The 20,562-nt window shown below is 41.1% G+C and overlaps 1 long non-coding RNA gene across 1 annotated transcript; it reads left to right on the top strand.

Annotated features, from left to right (window-relative positions):
- Positions 1 to 73: 73 nt before the first annotated feature.
- Cep83os (centrosomal protein 83, opposite strand) lies at positions 74 to 19,560 on the top strand. Its single transcript, NR_132625.1, is given in 3 exon segments — positions 74 to 454; positions 8,588 to 8,706; positions 9,696 to 19,560. It is a non-coding gene; the product is annotated as a centrosomal protein 83, opposite strand (long non-coding RNA).
- Positions 19,561 to 20,562: the final 1,002 nt, after the last annotated feature.

Genomic DNA, 20,562 nt, shown 5'->3' with positions numbered 1-20,562 from the left:
CCCGCCGCCCGCCACTCCAGAGCAGACCTGGTCCCGAGCCGCGGCGGCGCGCGCGGCAGGAAGTCCCGCCCCCGTGCTACGTCATCGGCACTGCGCACCGCCCCAGGGCCCGAGCCGTTGGTGAGGAAAGCGGGCGACGGTTGCGCGAGCAGCCGCTGCTACTGTGGGAAAAGTGCGGACGCCACTCTGGGACGGCCCTGTGGGCCACACCAAAGCCCGCGAGCCCGGGAAACGGCAGGTCTCGCCTCACGCCCGACTCCCCGTGGGTTGAGGGACTCCCTGCCCTTGTCCCGCCCAGGTTACACTTCCTTCTCTGAGAGCTTGGATGGTGCTCTTAGCCGCCACCTCTATCACTGCCCGCCTGTCATCATGCCTGCTGGGCGGGTTTTCTGGCTTTGGCACCCAGTCAGCCTGCAAGTACGGAGTCGCCTCAGCTTGCCAACAGGGAAGTCAGGTCAGGACCCCCTTCCTGCCCCAGTTCCGTCCTGTAAGCCCATCTACTCTTAGGTGTATAACAGGGCGAGCTCCTAGTCTCCATGCTGCTAACTAAATTGACACTTGGTGACAGCTTTGATATTTGTGACCTAAAGGCTGAAATAAACCAGGCTTACAGCGTTTCAAGGTAGGCGATGGGAGAAACAGGCGTCCGGTCTATACCCATGTTTGCTGAATGCCTCCTTACTGTGTGGGCTTGGATCTTGACTATGTATTGTGAAGCACAGCTTATGTTTGCCCATGAGATAACTATATCCAGCCTCTGGGTAGATGGTAACTGAGCTGTCGCATTTTTCTTGAAATAGAAGTGCATACTATTATGGGTGGGTTATATAAAGGAGACACGCGGGAGACACATTCACAATCAGAATGGAGAAAGCATTAGTCTGTGTGTGTGACATTGACAGTAAAAATTTGCTGAACACCTATATCAAGTGCCGCGGCATTTTTAGAGATTATCTGAACCCCTAGTTCTGTAGATTCAACTATGTTTTATGGTTTCCCCAGATCCTGAGATCAAATCAAAACAGTGAAAGTATCCGTTAAAAAAAATAAATCACTGGAAAGTGAGAAGACTGGAGAAATGACTAGCGAGTGAAGAAAAGCTTTATTTCTCACACAAGAGTAAATGCTAGATGAACACTTAAAAGAAAAAAATTAAACCATTAAAAACATGGGAAAATCCGTTGTGGAGAGATGGCTCAGTGTTTAGAATGCTTGCTGCTTTCCCAAGGACCTATATTCAGGTCCTAGAACCTAGTTCGTGCTGCTCTAATCTGCCTTTAACTACAGCTCTCAGGGGATCCAATACCTTTGGCCTCAGAGCACCTACACTTATGTACACCTACCCACACAAAGACACAGTAAAAGTAGTCATATTTTTAAGTAGAAATTCAAGGTGAATACATAGATAACCTTGAGGTTAGAAAGGTCCTTTCCAAGTATGAAACTATAAGAAACAACTAAGATTGTAATACACCCTCAAAACTGAAAATAGTGAACTATAGAAAAATATATCCATACATTTGCAAAGAAAAATTATTCCCAACATACACCTCTTAGAAAATCAATTATAAATTTCAACACCTAAATATAAAAATTGACAAAAGAGAAGTGTCACATGTCTGTAATCCCGGCACTCTAGCTACTGGGGTAGGAGTTTGACTCAAAAGAGAAAATAATCCATATATATCGTGATTCCAAGAAAAAACACCCAGTTAATAAATGAAAAGTTGTCTACCTTCCAAACATTTCATTTGCTTATCGGTATTGACAGAGCCGTGAAAATACAATCCCTTTGTGACTACTGGTGTGAGGACAATAACAGTCCATCCTGATTTATTAATATAAGCATCATCTTCTGTCCCACTTAAAACAACAAGATTCCTGAGGATCTTGCCACGGTTATATTCCATATTCAGTGTATATTATCACTAGAACAGAAGAGAATTATGGTGTGTGCAGACAATAGAATACTCTTGGCCCATCAAAGCATTGTATTATATATGTCCATGGACTCTGGGTCCTATTTGTCCAAAAGAAAGAGCAAACTACAGATCACAGTGTACAGAATATGAATTCACATATGTGGATGAATAGAAATATGAGTACAAAACTGAAAAGACTGAGACTGCGTTTTATCTTTTGGATGTTTTAACCTTGTATAAGGTTTTTTTGAATTTATAAATTGGTTATTTTATGAAAGTGAGGTCGTGTTATGTTTTTTAATTAAAGATGTGCAGGGAAAGAAGCATGAACTGTAGGCCTACACAAGTATGCGACCTTGGAATCTGAATACAGGTTGTTTTTGGGTTTTGGGTTTTGTTTTTTTTTTTTTTTTCTTCCATAAATTTTACTATAACTTACTTGCAGACCTGATCACTAACTCATCACATATCTTGATTCCCACTCCTGTATTCTCTGTCAGTCAGGTATTTTTTATTATCTTGTAATTCCCTCTGCCACTGGATTACTTTTGCATTCTCCTTACATTTATCTTTCTGCTATGTATTACACATTTCCTTTCTCTTCCATCATTCGTTATGCATTTGTAAATTCACACACTATTAAGTCCCAGTGCTAATAGAACTATGTGGAATTTAAAGAGATACTTGGGTCACTTATGCTAGTAATAATTAAAATGAAACAGACAACTTTCTCTTTTTAAAAAAACAGCCGGGGTGGTTGGGGATTTAGCTCAGTGGTAGAGTGCTTGCCTAGCAAGCACAAGGCCCTAGGTTCGGTCCTCAGCTCCGGAAAAAAAAAGAAAAAATAATAAATAAATAAATAAAAAAACAAACAAACAAACTAACTAACTGCCAAAGCTGCTGTGAGGTTGGGGAAGAATTCCGTGACACTTGCCATTCTGTGTGAGACCCAGGAGAGGAAGGGTCGGTAGCAAGCAGAAGCTGACACAGGATGAATGGAACACTTAAATAACTCAGTAGAGAACAAATTGGATTTGTAATCAAAACCCTAAGCGGGAACTCCAGGCCCATATGGCTGTACTAATGACTTCCGTCAGCACCTTAGGTAATGGGTTCCAGAGCTACCCTGTTTCAGAAAAACAGTTTCATGAGTTCAACATAATCTTAGTACCAAAATTTGCCAATAACATTTTATAAGAATATTGATTCTTCATAAGCACAGACATTTAAATTCTTAAATATTAGCAAACTGAAGTTGACAATATAAGATAGCATGACCAAAGAGGATGACATTTAATACAAGGCAAGATCTCATACCATTCATGAAACAAGAATAAAAGCCATAGTCCCATAGGTGCAGAAAAATATTTTACAGAATTCAAAACTCAAGGTTAAGAAGTCACAGCAAGCTAAGAACAAAAGGGAACCAAGCAGATTGGTTATCTTTTGAAAACTTAGTGGTAAAATAGGAAACCTGATTCCACTAAGATCAGTAATAGCATTAACACAAAAGTTTCTACAGCAGGTGAGGTGGTACTCACTGTAGCTTCAGCTACTTAGGAAAGTAAGATGTGATGATGATTACTTGAACCTTTGAGTTCAAGACCATAGCAAAAGAAAAAAATCTCAAAAAAGAAAAAGATATTGTTTCCACACTCCGTTGAGGACCTAGGAGACCCCAGTCAATGTAATTAACCAAAAAGAAAGTCTATAGATTAGAAAAATTCAACTCCTGGTTTCAGAACTTGTTACAAAGCTATAAAAAGATAGTGCCGGGAAGATTTCTCTGTGGATAAAGTACTTTTTGTTGCATAGGCATGAAGTCCTGAATTCAGATCTCTACCACCCATGTAAAAGCTCGGCACAGCAGCCCTCATCTGTAGTCCAGATGCTCGTGGTTTTCAGGCAGGTCCTGAAGGGTCATAGGTCAGCTAGTCTAGACAAAACAGCCAGCTCCAGATTTAGTGAAACTCCCTCTCAAAAAGTGAGATGAAATGGGGAGAGGAAGACACCTGACATAGACCTCTGCTTTCTACACATGAGGGCACAGACAAGCATGGGGGGGACACGAGCATGCAGGCACACATGCAAGACAGTGCTGTCATAAATACAGATTGTAGATACATGGAACATAACTGAAGAGTTCAGAAATGTATATGATCAGTTGATTGTCAGTAAGAGTGTTGAGATACAATAGGAGAAAGAATAACTGGTTCTGGGAAAACTGGATATCCACATAGGAAAGGGAATTGGGACCCTACTTCAGTGCAGTTATAAAGTGGTTTAAGATGAATCAGACTGATATCCAGCCCCATGTTCCTTCGGATGACATGTCTGGGTCTGTGGTCCTATCAAAGATAGGGTTTGTGTTGATGTCAGAGGCCCTTGTTACCACCAAAGCCAATACAGCCCAGACAACAAAGGCCTGCTCTGGGCTATCTAAGGCCGTGTTGATAACTGAGCACTGTACTGAGCTGGCCCCAACCCTTGCCTACTACCACATGAGAGTGAGCTTGCACCACTCCTCACATGGCTACAGCATTTGGAAAAGCAGACCCTGCACCTCTCCTTTGCAGCACAATAGAGCTGGCCCTGGCATCATGGAGGTGAATGAGAGCTGACCCTGCTCCTTGCCAGCTTGGACACTAAGTGAGATAGCCAGGGCAGTGCTGGAGATCTTTCCATGGTGAGGTGGGTGCAGAAGAACTGGTGAACTGACCGACTCAGCTACTACCAAGTCCCAGATCCAGGGCTTTGAACTGGCCCAATCTAACATCTACCCTGTCTGTGAATTGCTACAGCATGTGAAGGGGCTGGTCCTGCAGATCCACAGCTTCAGGATCTCCACGACACAGGGCAACAACAGGATATCAGAGAGGAGTCCCAGTGAGGATCCAACACTGATAATTTAGTAGAAGCCAGAGGCCTCAACTAGACCCCATGGCTCATTGGAATGAGCATATGCAAACAAAGATGTGTGTGCAAAGGATATACTGAATGACACACTGTGACACAATTGTAGCTTCCATGGGGAGATGTCTTTATTTTCCCCCTTTGGGAGGGTGCAAGAATGGAGGATGGATACAAAGAGACGGAGAGATGAGTGGGTCAGGTGCATGATGTGAAATTCACAAAGAATAAAAAGTTTAAACAATTCTTTTAAAAAGACCTAGACTATATGAGATTCTGCCTTAAATAAATGAACAAATGACCTAAAATTTTAAATGAGTAAGAAATAAACTTTACAAGTATCCTGATTAAACAAAGAATATTCACTAGTCTAAATGCAAGTTCAAACTGTAGTGGATTCCATTCCACTGCACACATGGAGGAGTGCAGTCTGTCCTGTGTAACCCAAATGTCAGTGACTATGTGAAGCTGCTGGGACTCACACAGCACTGGTGTTTAGTGTACCATATGTTAAAGAACTTTCACAGCTTCTTTAAAGTTAAACGTCAATCTAACCTATGTATGATCCATTAATCTCAGTTGCTTGACTAAAATGAAATACAAGGTTGCAAGAAAGCTACATATTTAGAACAGCCTTATTCATAACAAAAAGTAGCCATGTAACTATCAGAGGAACACAGATAAAATATGAAAAATATATATAGTCACACACTAGACAAGTCAGCAATAAAAGGAACATGGATAAATCTCACAAATATTTTCATAAACAGAAGCTGGACATTGCAGAGTACATGATAATCTTGTTCCATTTGCACAGAATCCAAGAGAAAGAGAAGTTTTATAAATTTCAAAGTGGTTTTAAGACACAGCAACATGGTAAGAAAAGAGTATAAAGGTTTTGAATGATTAAGAGGTTCTATATTTTGTCTCAAGTGATTGAAATAATACTGTTCTCAAAATTCACAAACTAAGTAAGATTTGTGTATTTTTCTATATTAACTATACCATAATAGTTTATATAGTTTAAAGCATTAATAGAAATTATACCTTTCCATTCACTGAAATATAATAATGTCTGCTAGGAAGACTACTCCCTTCCTGATAGCAAGATACCCTAGAAATCTGATCAGCATTTAGGACATTGCTTAGTGTTCCCACTTTCAGGGGGAGTGAAGCACAAATCAGCCCTCAGGACCAATGGGTAGAAATCCATGGCTTTTGTGAGATAGAAAATATCCATTTGAAAAGTCTGATGAAAACATAAAGGAAATTATTTGAGAGACAGAAGGAGACCAGCAAGAGGGGAGTAGGAGAAGACTGGTGAGACAGCTTCACAGGTAAAAGTAATTGTCACACAAGCTTGAGTTCTGAGGAACCCACCTAAAGGTGATAAGAGACCCCATAAAGTTGTCCTCGAACCTTCAAATGTGTGCCATGCATGCACATCATGCGCACACACACATGCGCACACACACACACACACACTTTAATTGTAAAAAGAATGGGAAAATGAACAATGAAGGAGAGGACAAAGTATAATGGCAAACACATAAATATATGAAAATGCTGTAATGAGGCACATTTATATGCTCAAACAATTAAATTTAACCCATCTATATGCCTTTTCATTTAAAAAATACAAACCAGGGTGAACATGATAGCAAAGTCATACCAAACATTAGTCTTTTAATACTAAAAAATAATTTTAGCCAGGTATGGTGGCACACGCCTTCAATTCCAGCACTGGAAAGCAAAAACAGGTGGAGTTTGAGACCCTTCAAGGCCAGCCTGGTCTGCAGACCAAGTTCCAGGACATTCACAGTTATACTGAGAAATCATATATATGTATATGAATTGTACTGAGTATATCCAAAATTTTTTGTCATTCTTTAATTACATAGTAATTGTAGTAGGTTCATAAGTGTGTCATAACAAAAAATGTAAAATGATGAAAAGTTTATTGAACTGTTGGGGGTATTATTGTGCATAATGAATTAATTGACCTGTTGCTTTTGGGCCACTAGTGAAGTAACACACCACGACAAGGAATACATAGTTCGGTGGTTCTCAACCTTTGGGTCATGACCCTATTCATAGGGGTCTCCTAAAACAGTCAGAAAAACACAGAGATTTATAATATAGCAAAATTAGAGTTATAATGTAGCAACAAAAATAATTTTATGGTCAGACATAACCACAACATAAGGAACTGTACTGAATGGTTGCAGCATTATGAAGGTTGAAAACCACTGGCACAGTTGAGCAGAATTGCTCAAGTTCATAGGTGAGAAGTGAAAGAGAAATAGGAATGGATGGGCTGGGGTTCCACTATTCTCTTTTAGGACATACCCCCAAACTAAAGAACTCCCAGTAGGCCCCATCTTGTAAAGGCTTTACTATCTCCCCAAGTTATGATACACTGTTTGCCAAATGAAATTTCAGGAGAGCATTTAGGATCCAGATTATAACAATAAATAATATAGTTCTAATTTTAAAAAAATTCTTTAAAATTTAAAGAATGCAAGAGAATATATATGTTATATACAATTACATTTTCTAAAAGGGCTTGAACATCTAAATTTTCTTATCCATAGAGCATCTGGGACCCACACTATACACACACACACACACACACACACACACACACACACACACAGAGACACAGAGACAGACAAAGAGACAGAGATTGTATAAGTACACTGTATCTGTCTTCAGACACACCAGAAGAGGGCATCAGATCCCATTACAGATGGTCGTGAGCCACAGTGTGGTTGCTGGGAATCGAACTCAAGACCGCTGGGAGAGCAGTCAGTGCTGTTAACCACTGAGCCATCTCTCCAGCCCTGAACAGCATTACTACCACAAGAAATACATTCAAACTGCAGGGGGAAAAATGAGTACCCAAACAATAATAAATGAGCTAGTCTACTATGGTAGAAATGGTATGCTACCATTGGAAATGCTATAAAATAAAGGCTTTGGTATTATCAAAGTTCACATTACTAATTCATGGGAAAATAGGATGTTTAGGTTAGAATTGTTTGATAGGTGTGTATGTGTGTAACTCAGGGGAAAATGAAACAGTTCAAAATGTACGCACACTTTCCCTTCATCTGTCCTCTCTCCCTTTCTCTCTCATACCTATGCTTCCCCTCAAGTTTTCATTCATTGGTCCTCTTCTCTCCTCTTTCTTTCTCTCCTCTAGACCAGATTTCTCTGTTTTCATAACTGATACTCAAGAAGCACTTCTGACACTACCCCTGACACACATCCCTGTTTTTCCACCTCTCATGACCACGAAATCCCTAAATAAAGATATACTGAATTGAATATCTGTTTCTGTACTGTGGCTCCTTGAAGGACCAGAAATCATGATACTATCTAAAGGGCTTGGTCCAAACCCAATTTTCATCCCCTTGGGTAGTGATGCTCTCCCATGAAGATGCATAAACTAGGTAATTAGTTCTTTGAAAGAATAGAAAAAGAACGTGTTTACCATGATTAGTGAAAAGGGAGGGGGGATTTGTCATATAGCCAGGTGTAGGTGGTGGCACACACCTTTAATTCTAGCACTTGGGAGGCAGAGGCATGCACATCTCTGAGTTCAAAGGCCAACCATGGCTACAGAATGAGTTCAAGGGCAGCCAGGGCTACACAGAAAGACCCTGTCTTGAAAATGCAAAAGGGTTTACTATACACACACACACACACACCTATCAGACAACTGTAACCTGAAGTTTTCCATTCTGTTATAGAGGACTCTGCCTACTGTTGGTTACTTCACAGCACCTCCACTTTCAAAGAACATCTTCCTGAGAATAAACATGAAGAGTACTGTGACTGTAAAACATCATATTGACAGAGAATTCAAAGGGTGGGTTATTTACAGAGATGTCTCTATCCATTCTATACTGATGTTTTTCTAGTTTACTATGGAGATGATTGCTTTCTAACTTTTTTCTCTGCATTCTGAAACTATCCAGCCTCTTTGATCCTTACAGCCTATTCTATAAAGGTATCCATTTCAACTGAAGATCAAGAACTAGGATAGAGAATGAATAGAAAAAGAACCAAGAGAATAAAAGAGAGAATGCTCAGTCTTCTCCTTTTTTTAAACTTATGAGATCTCTTCCAACTCTAAAATGTTGTGATCTTAATCACACTCTGAGTTGTTCTCAAAGAAGTGTTTTATAAATTACACATTGCTTCAAGATTGGGAACCAATGCTATGTATAGCATTTTAAGGAGAATCCTGGAATACTAAGCATCCTTCACTGCAGAACACTTACTTAGTTTGAGTTCTGGAAGAAATAAGCAAGATAGAACTAGGCATGCATGGTATTGATAAAAAGGAAATGGGGTTTAAGAACAAGGGAAAAAGAGGTGAACTGGGAAAGTCTTTAGACTAGTTTAACCCTTACAATACAACTGTAAGAAAGCCTTGACCATATCATAAGGAGGCTCAGATGCATGGGGAATGACTTTTGAGGGGTTCCAGTTTGGACAGATACTGCTTTGCTCAGCCATTGGTGGGGAGCAATTCAGGAAGATTATAGCTTGTAGCTTAAAGGCTGTAATGAATCCCCAAGAAACTGTTGGTTATAGCTCTCTCTCTCTCTTACTCTCTCTCTCTCTCTCTCTCTCTCTCTCTCTGCGCAGAGAGAGATATATAGATATATTGATAATTGATATATAGAATCTATAGATTAGATGATGGATATATATCGACAGGAAGATACATACTACATATTGTATACATACTAAAATATATATTACAAATAATACAAAATATAAAAATAATTGATATATGGCTAGGTGACTGTTTTGATGTTTTCCCTTTTATCTCCTTTTCTTTTCAACCAGAATACTGGATACAGAATAAGAAAATTTGGGATGTTAAAACTCAGAAGTTGAGCTTCAGCTCGGAAAACAAGATGAGGGATCTTTCCAGCCTGCACCAATGTTCACATTTCTGATTGAATTACAAGGTTTTTCTTGTTTCAAACTCAGAAGCCCTTTGGAAACTTTGGGGGGAAATCTCACCACATCCTTTAAGTCTCGCTTATGGTTAGCGGGGGAGATACACTAGCACTCAGGGAAGTACCTCAGCCTCCAGTATGTGTAGCCTTGCCATAAATCTACCTAAGGTCTCCTGCCCCGGCCTTGCTGTCTATCAGTGTGGTGTGTGTTCACAGTTTTACTTTCCCAGCTAGCCATCTTTTCCTGGATGGTCTTAAACTACTTGCTGAGTTTGGTGGTTTTTTGTTTTGTCTGATTGGATTTTGTTTGTTTTGTTTATTTTGCAGAGCGTTTTCAGACTTTTCTGTTAGGTGAATTTTACATTACCATTAAGAAATGGTTTCCAAATTGTACATTGCCCAGTAACTGCCTCTCACTATTGTAGTTTTGATGGTACTTTTGGTATTATTTTTATTTTGTGTCTTGATCTTTGGACATGAAGCACACCATTATTAGTTTCTGCTGGAGATATTTATGTGTGTGGTGTGTACACTTGATCACATGTATGTCTGCACAGCTGTGCACATGGGTGTAGAGGACAGAGGTTGACTTGGGGTGTTTTCCTCCATCACTTTTTGCCCTTAGTTTTTGACCCAGGGTTTCTCACTGAACCTGTAATTCATCAGCTCAGACAGGCTGGCTGCCAGTGAGTTTCCCAGACTGCCTGTCTCTGCTGTCTCAGGCCTGAGGTTATCTGCCATATTGGATAAGCACTTTACTAGCTGAGTCGTCTACTCCACCCTGTGGAAACAGTGTTGCTAGAGGATTCTTATTTGGGTCTTTCTTCTTCTTCTTCATCTACTTTATCTTCTTCCTAAGTATCCTTTCCTGGCATTTGTTACATCACAAGCTTTTGTATCTGTATTTCTTGACTCCTTCATGGTTATTTCAGACCAACTTTCCCTTTTTGTCATCCTAGCAGGGACTCTTAAACCATCGTGTGTGGGAAGCTGCTCCTCCATGACCTCTATGGGCCTCTCCTCTTGAGAAAGTACTTTATTAAGGCAAACTACAGCTCCTGTCACTCAACTGGTTTCAGGGCTGCAAGTACTACTTATCATTCTCCTCCACAGTCAATGGCAAGTTCTAATTCCCTTCGGTTGTTTCTTCCATAAGCCTAAGGGCTTAGCTTGTATGACCCAAATCCTCATTCCTGATTTTTAAAAAAATGTAATTGGTAATTATTTACACCTCACTGGAATTGCTGCACCTGTCCTTCCCCAGTTACAATTTGGAGTCAAAACGTTCCCAAATCAATCACCTATATGTGTCCCTGCCTGGCATCATTTTGGTTTCCTATTGCTCTAGCTCAGTTACCACTGCGAAGATGGGAAATCCTTGCCTGCTCACACCTGGATCCAGAGTGCAAAATGTCCACATAGTAGCTCTAACTTAGAGTCTAATGGGACTCTCATTGTGTCTCCTGGCAGAAATGCATGCCGTTCGGAAGCCAGGACTTTTATACCTTCAATGTGGGGACAGGAAAGTGTCCCCTGACAAGTCAGTAGGACTGGGGTTGAGTGGGGTTGTTTCTGCTTTCTCTGTTTTGTTCTTGGAGCCATGTGTTTGTTCTTAGCAGGACAGTAATTGAAGTCAGTGTGCGTACTGCTTCCTAAAGGATGGCACTTAACCCTCATGAACTCCCGCTTCTGAACTGGCACTTCCGTTATCCCATAGTACACTGAGAGCAGATGCTAGGGTTAGACAGCCAGGTCAGAAACACCGAGGAAGGTAAATAAGAAGGCTTGCACCTGGCTGTGAAATAGCCAGCCTGACCAGGTAAGAGAAGAGACAGAACACTGGGAAAACCAGTGATGTTTCATCTGTGCCTGAGCCCCACCCTCCCCTGTAGGAACATGTACAGGTATTGTTGCCCTTTTCCCTCCCCTGTAGGAACATGTACAGGTATTGTTGCCCTTTTCCCTCCCCTGTAGGAACATGTACAGGTATTGTTGCCCTTTTCCCTCCCCTGTAGGAACATGTACAGGTATTGTTGCCTTTTTCCCTCCCCTGTAGGAACATGTACAGGTATTGTTGCCTTTTTCCCTCCCCTGTAGGAACATGTACAGGTATTGTTGCCCTTTTCCCTCCCCTGTAGGAACATGTACAGGTATTGTTGCCCTTTTCCCTCCCCGTAGGAACATGTACAGGTATTGTTGCCCTTTTCCCTCCCCTGTAGGAACATGTACAGGTATTGTTGCCCTTTTCCCTCCCCTGTAGGAACATGTACAGGTATTGTTGCCCTTTTCCCTTAGTGAACATCTAAAATTTACAGATAGTTAAACCTTCATGGATAAGCATGCATCTAATTGTAACAGACTGAATTGTGGGTAATGGCTTCTGAGAAAGCTTCCGCTTTTGTAGGAGGGCAACCTCTCAATACTGCTCCAGGAATAGACAAAGGAGACCTGGTGGACAACATCCAGACATCCCTGGGCCATTGCCCCTTGGCTCACAGTACCCTCCCATCTTGCCTTTGCCTTCCCATCTGCTACAGCACATCCCAACAACTTGTTTCCCTTACCTGTCCCCTAATGTGAATCTCTTTGCTTGAGATTGGAGGACATGTGGAAGGAGGCATCTCTAACACCGTCAGTAGGTTGCCAGGTGATCTGTCAGGCTAAATGACCCTGTTGATTCCCTGGTCATGAGTTCACATATCTTTTTACTCTGAAGTAGGTCCTGTTTACATGCTGTCTTGAATTGGACCCCATACCTGTGGATCAGGCATTCTTTAAGGTCCTAAGTAATGATAATATATGCTAAAGCCCTGAAAGGCAGAACAACAAATCCATACCCAGAATAAGATTTATTCCTGTTATGATAGACCACTAGCCACTCCGAAATGGAAAGAGTCCATGTTATTGACCAGGTATTGATTTGTCTTGAGTAATACTGTGGTATTGGGAACACAGTGTAGGTTTCTGTCCCTAGCAGTTTCTTTAGAAACAGATGTAGGTATGGATTGGCTTTTGTAGCTGGGAATTTATGTTGTGACTCATGTATAGCCTCCTGTGCAAACATGACTACTCATGTGTTGTCATAGTGACAGCTCTAGAGTAGGCCATGACAAATGCTTTGCTTAACACCAACTGACAGACTCCGTTGTTGGTTTGAATTGTTCTGTTTCTCTTTCATGATTGATGTTCTAGTCAGAATGAACATGTCATTAGCCACTAAGCAAGACAGGCTCCTTTAGGGACAGAATCCTGTGTTGATGCACCTTCAGGGTATCCTTTCTTTATTTGCAGCTAAGGCTTTATGGCATGAGCAGCAGAACATTCCCTGAGGCGTGTGTCTCCTATGTCCACTTTTAAAACTATGACCTTACCCTGAGTTTGCTCAGGGATGTGCTCCTTAACTACACCTGCTTATTGCTCAGCCTTGGGCCACCCCTTACGTGAGTACGAATAGGATCTCTGAGTAAAATTCCCACACTTTCTTTATTGGAAGAGCTTTGGAAAGGACACTTGTGTTCTGTCTTATCTATTGCAAGTAATATTTTTCTACTCTTTATATATTGACTGTGATTATTTTGGCTTGCACTCAATGACATGGGAATCTATTATATTTGATAACAATATAATAAAAAAGATTCTCACCCCTTGTGACCACACACCTTCATTTCTATACCTTTCTTCCCCACTCCACTGTCTCTGACCTTCCAGCCTTCTCTGCTGCCATCCTGTCCCTCTGCTAGGCTACTGCCAGTCCACAGGAATCTTCACAATAGATTACTCTCATTCCACACAGCGTGAATGAAAAGTTGTGGGGTGAAAGCTTTACTCATTAGGAAGAAGGGCCACATAAATGTAGCTTCCTCTTGTATACCAAGCCAACTTCTCTATAAATAAACAAGCCAACATCCTCTCTTAGCCAGGGCACTTTGAGGAAGATGTGCTGATTCAAGCTCAGTACATGGTAATAGGGAACTGGGATACAAGTTCATGCAATTGATTCATTCCTGCTAATACAATACATTATTTATATACCACTGTGAACTGCTACTGGGCCCATCTACCTTAGGATTTAGCTCATAATGAATTTTTCAAATCCATAGATAGTAACTTGGTACCCCATGGTCAAATTTTTTGTCTTTGTCTGGTACTATACCTAGTATGATTTCTTGAAAGGAGTAAAATCCTCTGTTAAAGGTATCACTTTTCTCTGTTACCTGAGACATCTATATTGTGACCTCCATGTATATGAAAGTCCACACTGCTATAAAGCCATTTATTTGTTGTTCCTGGGTATGCTCTAAATAAAGAGCAATATTCGTTTGTGGCTTTGTTGCTTCCAGATCCCACTGTTAAGTATGAAACACAATATACTGTGTTTTATTCTGGAGGGAATGTCTCTACCTACCACTGACTTCTGGACCTCTACAAGCTTTTCATGTTGAATTGTATGATTTTTCTTAGTGTTTATCTTATACCTTCTGAATACATGTGTCTTACCAAGGGTTTCTGCTCTATAAGCAACTTCTTGTCACCCTTTTCAATCATAACATTATTGGTCCACTGTATTAGTGTGAAGTCCAGACCTCTTCTGACTATACTGTGTAGAGGGACAATTAATAGTCCTTAGGGGAAAAAAGCTAGAAATATTGTCTTTACAAGACTGTGAACTGCATGTCCTTGTTTCTGATTTAAATATGAAAGAAAACTTTTACCCAATCATTGTCCATAAGTCATGTGCCCGAAGCCTTATGCTGCCCTATCAGTGGCAGAATACCCAGCATAGTTTTGTGTGGGACCAGCACTTGGTTAAGCTACCTGTCACAGTCTGCATGCAGTCTGGATGGTCCCCTTTCCTTGTGATAGTCTTTAGTTTCTCGCCTAACTTGGGTAGAAGACAATTTTGAAGCTCTTAGTTTAACTTTCTCACTCTATTAGCTCTATATAATAGTCCAAGTACTAATATTTCAATAGCCAATGATATCTACTATAATGAAAGACTCAGGGACCAGAGAAGTAGATTTTTTTCAGCCAGACATGAACTATGCATTACCTACTCTCATAAACTATAACTGTAACAGTAAACTGATCTTTCAAGTATCCAGTTATCAAATATAATCAGACCTATGGGCCTGAAATCCTTGGCTGACTGGGTAATCCCCTTCTCACAGTATAAGTATCCTGTAGAGGTACCCAAGGTCTTTTGTAGAAAGACATTAGCAGAATGACTGGAGGAAAATCGTTACAATGTACATGTGTCACATATGGGCTTTTGAGAAAGCCTATACAGGATGAACATGTCATCCAACACTTGAAACTAACAACATTAACATTGAGAAACTAAAGTGGAAACTTAGTTTCTTTTGAAAGTCAGTTGTATCTGATGGTGTTTTGCTGGGGCAAACACTGGAAAGAATGTTGTCCTGAAACAGACACAGGTGAAAGGCTGCACCAAAAAACTAATGGTAGTGTGCTATGGCTTCTTGCTGCTTCTGAGGACTCGGGCCACTTTGCAGAGTGAAATGAGTTGATACAGACTCACTTGGAGTTTTACTAAGTCAGACTCACATGCTGAGGCAAGACACATGGTGAGGCAACTCCTATGGAGGACACATGATGTTTGGAGGAAATATAAAATAGGACTCAACAGATGATGACCAGGCTTGATTTGCTTGTAGTACAATGCCTGTTGGTCTCGAATCTTTGCTGATCTTCGCTTCCCTGAGAGAGGCACAGCCAAGAACTTCTCCTGGTTGCTGGTCCAAAGCCTTCCTGCTGACTCATGCCAATTCTCCTGAGACCTGGCTGTCTCTGCTAGGTTGTGAACCACTGCTGATTTGTGTTTGATATCTCAACTCTACCAAACTAGACTGCTGGTATATTTGTGAAGTGTTCTCCAGTGGATTGAGCTACTGCTGCTGCTGCTGCTGCTGCTGCTGCTGACCTATGAGCTGAACTGCTGATTTCCTGACAACACATACGGGATTTGCTCCAAAGAACCATTTCTAAACAGGTTCACTTCCTCCGTATCCTTTCTTTTCCACTACCTGTGATGGGCGGTGGTCTATAAGGGAGGTTAAAACACTTAAGAACCAACATTAATAATAGGTTTTGAGGGCTGGAGGGATGGCTCAGTGGTTAAGAGCACTGACTGCTCTTCCAGAGGTCCTGAGTTCAATTCCCAACAACCACATGGTGGCTTACAACCATCCGGTTGTGTCTGAAGAGGGCAGCAGTGTATTCACATAAAAATAAATAAAATCTTTAAAAAAAAATAGGTTTTGGAAAAAAAAGTTATAAGAAACAAAGTCACACACACACACAAAGTGGCTTCTGCTATGATAAAATAAGAAGGCCATAGGACTCTCTGTGAAATAATCTTGCTTCTTCCCCAATTGAACCCATAGATCAAGGGTCTTAACAGTCACAATCAGTACAAAGGGGAGCATGACAAAGTGACACACAGGGTCACAACTTAGCAAATCCAGAATATGGGAAAGTAATAAACGACCCAGTTTCTCAAGAACATCAATAGCAGGAAATGTGTTTTTAAAGTGATTATTTAAAAAGATGAAATATATCAAGTCAAATCTGATAGCTTACATGTGACCCCAGCATTCAGGAGGCTGAGGCAGGATCACCACAGTATAAGGCCAGCCTGGCTTCAAAGTCTGTTCCTAATGCAATAAGCAGACTCTAAACTGAATCAAAGCAACTATTTTAAAATTACAAATAATAGCATGTATGAGACGATGGTTTCAATCTGTAACATTAAAATACCTAAGGAATTAAGCTAGATATCTGATACTAAGGAATGATAAACTATTCTCACAGGACTTTGTAATTAGTATATATATATATATATATACTAATATATATATATATATATATAATATATATATATAATCTAGATGCCAATTGAGATTTGCTTTAAAATAATCTGGGATGGAGATGTTGATATCAGTGGGTCTCAGATGTGCAAATCAGAAGATTAAAACAAATTCCTGGGCCTTCCCCCAGAGGTTCTGATTCAGGATCTGAGATGAGGCTAATGAAGTCACATCTCTAGTAGTCTTTCAAGGTGGTGCTGATGTTGGTGTCTCTAACACCCTGGAATTTCCAACACAATTCACAGTTTCAATCGATGGCCTCTGAAGGCCTCCATTCAGGAACTCTCTTGCTACACACAGTTCACTACAAGGTACCTCGGAGACTGTGACTAAACTTAAGAGTTTTAAAGTGAAGGGTGATTCTGCTCTGAAAACACAAAACCACTGCTGGAAGGCAGAAGCACTTTTCCAGTCTTATGAGTCAATAACCCAGAGTGGTATTAGACAATGGTTCTCAACTTGTCAAATATTGCAACCCTTTAATATAGTTCATGTTGTGATGACCCCCCAACCATAAAGTCATTTTCATTGCTTCTTCAAAACTATAGCTTTGCTACTGTTATGAGTCATAATGTAAATATCTGAGTTGCCAGATAATCTTAGGTGACCCCTGTGAAAGGATCATTTGACCCCTAAAGGGGTCCTGACCCACAGATTGAAAACTGCTGACCTAGAAATGAAGAAGGTGTCATTGTCCTCACTCTGCACTTTTTGATTCAAGAAACCTGGAACGGAACACAATAGTTTACATTCTTAAGATGCTGATGCTCTTTAAAATCAAAAATCACTTCTGGGCACAGCAAGTATAATAGTTGATTCAAGGAGAAGCATCTGTATAATTGAGTTGTTGAACTAATCACTTACAGAAAGAGTGCTGACAAACACTGGTTATTTGGTCTTAGGTATTTGGTAATTATTTCTGGAAAAATAACCACTGCAAAGAAAATAACTGATATTTACTCCCAATGACAAAATTTGAGGTTTTAGATGGAAGCTAGAGTCTTTGGGAAACGTGTGTCAACTCTCATGAGCATAACTACATATCAATTTCTAAGGATTCTTTTGTAGTAAAATAATGATACGAATGTAGCTATTAGCTTATTTTGTGGTGCTGTAATGGAACTCAGAGACTTATGTGATACAATATGTGAGCCCAGCATTCCTACTCAAAGCTTTGTACCTAGCCCACTGGTACGTACTTTTCTGATGTAATGATATATGTCAGCATGTCAGCTTTTGGAGGATCTACAAATATATGTTACAAAATCATGCAGCGATGACAGCTAGTCAAAGGGCAAGCTACATAAACTGATGTTAATGTAACAGTATGGTACAGTTTCAGATTCCACACTATGACAAAGCTTTCTAAAAACTATCACTCACAAGTGTAATAGTACAAAGACTACATCTGTCCACTCACAGGAAGATCTTGTTGCTAAAATTCTTTCCCACCTGGAGACATAAGCAGCATCTATCCCTTATGAGGTCAGAATGACAAACTAAGCATGATTCTATTGAAGTTCACTCTGGGGAACCAATAACTTTATTGGGCTTCCTTACAGAGTATAGATGAGGGATTATTAATGGGTTCATGTGTCCCTCTCTCCACTACAGGCCATACCTGGAAAATCTTTACCCAGTAGAGATAAGGGCTTCCCTGTGGCCACATAGAGGGAGTCTCCTCCTTTTGGAGGCCCCACCCACCTGCCTATCTCAAGACCACGTGCATTTAAAGCAGAGTTGCATGTAACAGGTTGTAGAGAGTAACTGGATACTCACGTGAGAGTCCCCCCTCCTCCTGCCCCCCATGATGGTGTAAATAGTCAACAAGACCAGCCAGGGTGATCCTTTTGCAAGGGGTCACAGCTGAACTCCTCAAGCTGATGGTTGCTTGGTTCATAGGACAGGTGTTAAAATATTCATCCATTTCCAGTTACATCCACATCAGGGACCAGCTTTACTCTGTGTACTATTTTGTTATGTACGCATATCAAAATAGACTGAGCACAGAATCAGATGCAAGAATTCAATTGCTTTCTATTAAAACAGACATCAGTATACAGTTCCTCTGTAGACCTTCACTGTCAGCCTGCCTCCTTTTTAGAGTTGTAACAGCAGTGTAATGTTTCCTGTGTGACTTTCTATCCCTACTTTGGATACAGGCTAAGATTTTAAGTATGCTTGTCCTGACACACTAGATAGTCTTTCTCTGAGGATCACCTACCGTGCTTGCTGACTTCCACTGCTGAACATGCTTTCTTGGACCCTGACTCAAAAACCATGCTTCTCTTCCTCTTCTCCTTCATCCTCATCCTAGCAACTGCCAAGGTCTACAGTTTGCCTACCCTGTTGCTCTTAAACACTAATAAAATGGTCCTTCTATTTAAAAGAATTGGAGGTTCTAAATACTTCTGCTTATATCAATAGATTGGTACTCTCTACCTCAGTCATAGATTTATGAGTTCAAATGGCAGGCAGTGCACGGTACTTCATGTATTCAAGCATAGCAGTAAAAAGCACCTGTGTATTTAGCATGTTGGAATCCTCTTCGGGCTGGCTGCTTAACACACACGTGCTATCAAAGCAGTTATTAGGGAAATAATTTGTTCAGAATTATGCCTGTAAAAGGGGAGCTCCATCTGTGTTGGATAACTAGATAATTTTTCCAAATGAATTATTGAAACACTGAGCAGCTGAAAACAGAGTTGAAAGAAAAATTGAATGTCAGTCATATCTTTTCTGGCAGATAGTTTTTTATAAGGTAACATGTAGGAAAAGCACTATTATTTAAGCTGAATTAATAATTGTGTTAACTCTTTATTGTTAAGGTTTGGTTTCTAATAAAAACATTAAGATACCACATAATCAGAGTCCTCAATAGTTATTAAAAGCATACAAGACCGGAAAGGGCGGCGCAGGTCCTCCTGGTTGCTGTGCTTGCTGAGAGCTCAAAAGCAACACCCACGAGCAAACTTGAGCCTCGGGACCACAGGTAAGACCAACTTTTCTGCTCCAAGCGACCTGACTGGTGGTCTCAGGACACACAGAGGCAAAATTCCTCTAGGACCAGACACTTCCGGTTTTTAACTGGATTCCCAACCTTGCTGATCCCCGCCCGCAGCTCACTGCTCCCAAACCCGTGGGAGAGAGAGCTCACCACCCTTACAGGTGGGCACTCCTGAGACTGCAGAGCAGAAGAGAACACCAATACTGCCCACCCCTGCCCACATCCCTGGCCCAAGAGAAAACTGTATAAAGCCTCTGGGATCCGGTAGATAGGGGCACTGGAGCTGCAGGTCCCCTGCGCCCAAGACACCGCGGGAACTTGAAGGGACCAGATCAACAGTTTTCTGCACCCAAATCCCATGGGAGGGAGAGCTAAACCTTCAGAGAGGCAGACACTCCTGGGAAGCCAGAAGAGACTACACTCTGCCCACATTTCTGACTCCAGAGGAAAACAAACGCCATCTGGGACCCTGGTGCACGGGGACTCCCAGAAAGGGCAGCACAGGTCCTCCTGGTTGCTACCCTCGCGGAGAGCTCATGAGCAACACCCAACGAGCAAACTTGAGCCTCGGGACCACAGGTAAGACCAACTTTTCTGCTCCAAGTGACCTGCCTGGTGGTGAACTCAGGACACAGGCCCACAGGAACAGCTGAAGACCTGTAGACAGGAAAAACTACACACCCGAAAGCAGAACACTCTGTTCCCATAACTGGCTGAAAGAAAACAGGAAAACAGGTCTACAGCACTCCTGACACACAGGCTTATAGGACAGTCTAGCCACTGTTAGAAATAGCAGAACAAAGTAACACCAGAGATAATCTGATGGCGAAAGGCAAGCGCAGGAACCCAAGCAACAG

The sequence above is a fragment of the Rattus norvegicus genome, chromosome 7, assembly GCF_021556685.1.
Source record: "Rattus norvegicus strain SHRSP/BbbUtx chromosome 7, alternate assembly SHRSP_T2T, whole genome shotgun sequence".
NCBI lineage: Eukaryota > Metazoa > Chordata > Mammalia > Rodentia > Muridae > Rattus > Rattus norvegicus.
This window is presented reverse-complemented; position numbering and strand designations above follow the sequence as displayed.